We start from the raw sequence: 6,596 nt of genomic DNA, 5'->3' as shown, positions 1-6,596 counted from the left end.
CCTTCTCCATCTTATATGTCACATGCCACACAAACTTCACCTCTTGCATGGCTTCTCGCATTCTCTGTATGCATGCTTTTCTTTCTTTCTGTTCTACTTATTTCTAGCATTTTCCTTGTGTTATTTTTGAATTGTCGTTCCCTTCGAATACTGTGCCCTGCTATTAGAAAAAGTGCTAAATTCTCCCCTGAAGCAGACAGGCATAAAGTGCTGGCTTTCAAGGTGAACCCTGAGTCACATGAAGGACAGGAAGCAACTATTGGTCAGTACATCAGGGTGACCATCATCACCACACAGAGCCCGCTTTCCTTTTAGACATCCTCCTGGAAACTGCGTTCCAGTAACCTCCTTGGAAACCACGCCACTCATGAAAGAGCACAATCATGTAATGCTGCTTCATCTGTCATTAAGTCCATCACCTCTCCTTGATGCAGTGCGATGTTTTCAGGAAGGAAGAAAGTGTAAGTTAGGAAAATTCACATAGATGCTCAGCAGGTGACAACATCAAAGATGTGATTGTCTTTGAGAACGGAAGCTTGAGTTCTTTTTGTTATAACTCTTAGAGCAAATCTAATGTCACTGCCACATCTCTTGGGAGGAATACTCTGGAACAACATATATCAGTTCCCTTCTGCGGCATGCTCTGGCAGTTAAATTGGTAGCTTGACTGTCTTTCTCCTCATCATACTCTGGGCTGTGACAGTTTTCCTCTTCTGCCTAGGGACTGTTTCCAGGGTCTACCTTATTCTGCTTCATTCCTAAGCATGTCCCCCAACCTCCTCTCCCCTTGTTTTTGTTTTCTTTTTGTTTTCTTTTGAGACAGAGCCCCACACAATAGCTCAACCTAGACTTGAGCTCATTATGTAGCCCAGGCTAGCCTTGAACTCATGGTGTTCCTACCTCTCCAGCTTCATGAGTGCTGGGATTTTAAATGTGTAATGCCACCCTCAGCCCTTGGGTTCTGTTCTCTTGACATCTATGCACATCCTCCCACTCACCTAGCCTTCATGTGTGCTTTCCTAACTGAGTGATTTACCTGGCTTTTGTCTTGTCACCTTGGGTCTCTAAAGTCTTTCCCCCAATTTACCCAAGGTCCCAGTTACTGCATCTTATGCCACCTTAGTTCTTTTGCCTCAGGGTCCAATTTGGGAGCTGAGCTAAGCAAGATTACACATTAATCTTAGAAGGCAAATAGCTCATGTGGGAAGTCTGTGCAGTTCAGGATGAAGAGCTCAGGCTCTAAGTCAGGCAGTCTCTGGGCTTACATTCTAGCTCTGCACAAGGCAAGGTATGTGATCTTGAACAAATCAGTTAACCACTGTTGCTCCAGTGCTCATATTTTCACATGGATATAATGGTTGAACCAACCTATGCTATATAAAGAGTAATTAAATCCATTAAGGTGAAGTCCTTAGATCATTATGTTTGTGGCAAGTGCCATGCGTAGCACCATGTATTGACTATTACTAATATATGAAAACCCACATTCTGAGTCTGCTGGAGAACAAAAGGATAGATTTGATCCATGCTTATCTAAGGGGACACACGCCATGAGAAATTTTAATCTCAAGGTGTGCTCTAATTTAGATGAACATGTGAACATATCAGAGTCAGCATTTTTTAAAACAATATTTGACTGACTCACTGGTATCTGAGCAAGGGTTGCTATGAGAAAGCCTGTTCTCCTTGGGCTCTTCACTTCTCAGTGTGCTCACGATTAGATTCCTATGATGCAGGGAAATCAGGGTCTTGAGGCTTAGAGAGAAGGATGAAGGAGAGAGAAGTTCCCTCCAGCCTTGTGTTCTATGCTTCCCATATTGCTAGAGAGCAGCTCCAAGCACCCAATGAAGCTGCCATAGTGACTGACCAGGGCCACTAATTTTAGACTTTACCTTCATTCTACTAAGTGCACAAAATTGGCCTATTTTTATTGTTATGTGGAAGGGCTGTCAGGATTAGTGGTTTGTTTTTTTTTAATCTAGACTTCTGGATTTATTAAAATAACATAATAAAATGATTTTTTAAATGAGGAAAATTATGTAAAGAAATGGATTTGTTCATTGTAACATGATTTTTCCCTTAGGTCCTATTTTTCTGAGACTTCATTACTTTAGGATAAATACTCTAATATAATGCTTGAGCTTGAAGTAAAGTTTTTTGGTTTTTTGGTTTTTGTTTTTTTATCTTTTTTCAGTACTTCAAAATGTGTTTCCAGGATGTTTGGATCTCCAAACTGTGCATGAGAATGTACTTCATCTACGTTACAAAGGATGTTTCTTTAAAGATTTACAGATTTATGATATTTGCATGACTGAACTCATACATGAAATTAAGGTGAACATATTACCTTGATCGTGAGTAGTTGATTTTTTGTTCAGAATATATATTCTGAAGTGTGTAAGATGTTAGCATTCTGTAGATGATTTAAGAAAAGAATGGATATCTAATTCATTCCTTGTGGTAGAGTGAAGTATTAAGGTACAACAAAGTGGGATCCAGTTCAAGGGGAGGTCCCATGGCCTGACACTATTACTGAAGCTATGGAACGCTCACAAAAAGGGACCTATCATGACTGCCCTCTGAAAGACCCAACAAGCACCTGAAAGAGTCATATGCAGATATTTGCACCCGACCAGTGGACAGAAGCTGATGACCCCTGTGGTCAAATTAGGGAAAAGCTGGAAGAAGCTGAAGAGGAGGGTGACCCTGTAGGAGGACTGGCAGTCTCAATTAACCTGGACCCCAGAGATCTCTCAGATACTGGACTACCAACCAGGCAGCATACACCAGCTGATATGAAGCCCCCAACACATATACAGCAGAGGACTGCCAGGTCTGGCTGGGTTCAGTCAGAGATGATGCACCTAACCCTCAAGAGACTGGAGGCCCCAGGGAGCTTTGAGGTCAGGTGGGATGGGGGTGGGGGCATCCACGTGGAGATGGGTTGGGGTGGGGAGGAGGTGTGGGATATGGAGCAGTCGGAGGGTGGATGGGGAGGGGCGGGGAGTGGAATATAGAGTGTAAAAAATGAATTACAAATAAGATAATAACAATAATAATAATAATAATTCATTAGCACTGGAGGTCCATGAGAATTTTGATCTTGTAAAAAGAATTTATCTATATATTTCTCAAACTTAAGAAAGAATAAATTAGATCTATCACCATGAAGGTCGAGCTGTGCAGTTTCACTGGGTACAAGATCTACCCAGGACATGGGCAGCGCTATGTGCTATGCCAGAACCAATGGGGAAGGTTTTCCAGTTTCTTAATGCAAAATGTGAGTCCTCATTCCTTTCCAAAAGGAATCCTCGGCTAGTAAACTGGACTGTCCTCTACAGAAGAAAACACAAGAAAGGACAGTCAGAAGAAATCCAAAAGAAAAGAACCTGCCGTGCAGTCAAATTCCAGCGAGCCGTCACTGGGGGGTCTCTTGCTGATATAATGTCCAAGAGGAATCAGAAACCAGAAGTTAGGAAAGCCCAGCGAGAGCAGGCTATCAGGGCTGCCAAGGAAGCAAAAAAGGCTAGGCAGGCATCAAAGGCAGCACCTAAACAAAAGATTGTGAAGCCTGTGAAGGTCTCTGCTCCCAGATTTGGTGGGAAACGCTAATGAGGTAGATCAGAGTTTGAAATAAAGATCCTTCCTTAACGAGAGAGAGAGAGAGAGAGAGAGAGAGAGAGAGAGAGAGAGAGAGAGAGAGAGAGAGAGAAAGAGAGAGAGAGAGAGAGAGAGAGAGGGAGGGAGAGAGAGAGAGAGAGAGAGAGAGAGAGAGAGAGAGAGAGAGAGAGAGAATAAATTAAATGACAGTTCATAAACAAACTCTGAAAACCAGTGGGGCATTGTTAAAGCTACAGTCCCTTGGGTTGTAGCTCGGAGCTGCTGAGTATAACCTGTACATCTGTATTTTTGCCAAGTTGCTTAAGTAATGCAGTTAACTTTGTTTTCCATGTTCTTTCTCATCTTCACCTTCAAAATTGAGATAATGGTACATGTCCATTTCCTACTGTCCAAAGGAGTGATGAGAATTAATGAGACAATTTACATAAGTGATCTTAGAGGAAAATCATAATTTCAGTGTAATCACCAAGGGCAAAATTGAAGTAGACTCACTCAACATATGGATTGCTCCCTAGACATGAGAGGTAATTCAGCAATGGAGTTGGGCAGCGAGGGTATTCTACAGCTGTAACCAGGCTGCCCTGGAACTCGCTATGTACCAGAAGATAACCTTGATTCTCCTGATATTCAGCCTCTACACTCTAAATGTGTGCCATGGCTCTTGACTTCCCATGTCATGTCTGAGATATTCAAATTAATCCATTCTACCGTGTTTCTTTTTCACTGAGGAAAACAAGCTATTTTTCAATAGAGAATAGGTTATTTCCTAAAAGCTGGCTTGAACTGCAAAGAGCACACCAGTTAGAAAGCATGGTGGTTATGGTGGTTTGAGGCTTGGCCTATTAAAAAGTAACAGTATTAGGAGGTGTGACATTGTTAGAGTGTGTGCCCAGTGCAGATGAGAGCCTCCTCCTGACTGCCTAGGGATCAGAATGCAGAACTCCCAGCCCCTCCTCCAACACCATGTCTGCCTACATGCAGCCATGCTTCTTGTCATGATGGTAATGGGTTGAATCGATAAAATTGTAAGCCCACCCCAATTAAATGTTTTCCTTTTATAAGAGCTGCCTTGGTCATGGTGTCTCTTCACAACAATAAAACCCTAGCTACAACTACTGTAGATCATGGTGTACCATATGTATCATATTGGTCCTTATGCTACTTTATCTTGTTGTTATGTCTGGGATCATCAGAGTGATGAGAGGAGGGTGGAGAAGGGAAATACTCCCTGATGTACACAGCCTTTCTTTTTTTCTTTTTTTTTTTTTTTTTGCTTCCCACTTGTGATGGGCCCCCCTTTCTCCATCATCTCTGCAATGCTGTCATACCTCTCGTTTCTCCATCATGCTTTACAAGTCTGGGTGTGTTTACTGATTAATGATAGCATTGCAACTGAGGGGTTCTTAGAAATGAGTTAAATAGTGGATGTATTTTGGATCCCAATGTCATCTGTTTTGTTTCGGTACAGGGTTCAACCCAATTCTTTTGGTCTCAGGATCTTAGTGAGCCATAGTTATCTGTTCTAGAAGGCTACTTTATGGACCTTCTTTTAGATAACAAGGAATTAATGGGAAAGATTTTTTTCTTACAAAAATTCTTGGCCAATCCAGGTGTGCAGATACATTCCTGAGGTTCTATCTACCGGGGAGGTTGGTGGGAGAAGGATTGCCTGAGCTTTGGGCTCAAATTTATTAGTAAAAGGAAAGAAACAACTTCTCTATAAGTTGTTTTTAAAACCAGGCACAAATTTTCACAAACTGTTGTAAATGCAACATACCTGCATATCTGATTATCTTCAGAATAATTAGATCTGAATAACTCAGGCAAGGAAGTCTTTCACTTTTTTGTTTATTTTAGTTAAAAGTGAATTGGTTCTCTGGAAGTTGGGATGTGTTTGTTCCTAGAAAAGATTATTGTGGCGCAACACCTGGAAAAAAGGGAGAGCGCCCCCTACTGGAGCAGAGGCCCCACGTTTGTAAAAGTGTCAGCTGCAGCCCAGGTCACAGTATCAAGAGCTTTTCTCTCACTTAGATAAAACTAGTGCTATACTACAGTAAAGGGTTCCAGGACAGGTCAGAATGAAGCAGAGTTAGAGAGATTATTAGTATTTAGACAGAATCATATAGGAAAAAGGCAGAACACTGAGACATGGGTCGTAGTGAGGGAGGCGGGGCTAGGTGTCTTTATAATGCCACTGTGGCTTTATATGTTGTGTGGATCATAAGAGTGTGGTGTGGTAGATTTAAAGGAAAAAAAACCTTAAATTTTAAGTGTAGTTCACAAATTAAATAAATTATAGGACCTGGTTTTCCTCTTTATCAAAAGAATTTTCTTTTGGGAGTGAAATGATGGGTTATTTTATGGGTCACTGTTCTGTTTCGATTTAGGGATGAGAGTGCTGCTTGTGGTGTGGGAGTTTCCAGGTTCTTGGCACATTATTCAAGAATCCAATAAAGGCGCACACAGACTGTAACATAGCAAGACTACTTCACCCAAAGCACAGTGATAGTACAGGCCAGAAAGAAGATGCTGTCATGAAGGACGGCAGGCTGCAGGAGCCAGGATGTTCCCGAACCCTGAGGCTTCTTTATGTATTCTAAAGGATGGTGGAATTGGCTATTATGCACATATGTGAATGGTTCCCTGTGTTGATTGACAGTTTTAAAGATGTATAACTTCTCTACTGTGCATAGCCTTTCCATAATGCATCCAATTCTCAATGTATACATACCCAGTTATGCGCAGGCATAAGATTCTTAATAGGCGATTCCCCCTCAAAGTTTCCTTGGAAAGCACATTTTTCTCATTTTATATGCACCAAAACTAGTTTAGACTGGAGCAGCCCCCTTAGCCTTCTATCCAGATATAAGTGAATTTAATAGAAAGTTGATGGTCTCTATAGAGAGAAAAAAATGTATTCTACTGTTCAGGGAAGGGTGTGCATGCAGCCTGTTGCAGAAGGGTATCTTCCGTTG

At 41.6% G+C, this 6,596-nt stretch overlaps 1 protein-coding gene and 1 pseudogene across 2 annotated transcripts in view; both read left to right on the top strand.

The window, feature by feature from the left end:
* Armh4 (armadillo-like helical domain containing 4) overlaps nt 1-6,596 on the top strand; it is a 101,921-nt gene that overhangs the window by 66,692 nt on the left and 28,633 nt on the right. The window lies entirely within an intron of this gene.
* On the top strand, nt 3,080-3,689 carry Gm16082 (annotated as a pseudogene).

Source organism: Mus musculus, chromosome 14 (genome assembly GCF_000001635.26).
Source record: "Mus musculus strain C57BL/6J chromosome 14, GRCm38.p6 C57BL/6J".
Lineage (NCBI taxonomy): Eukaryota > Metazoa > Chordata > Mammalia > Rodentia > Muridae > Mus > Mus musculus.
This window is presented reverse-complemented; position numbering and strand designations above follow the sequence as displayed.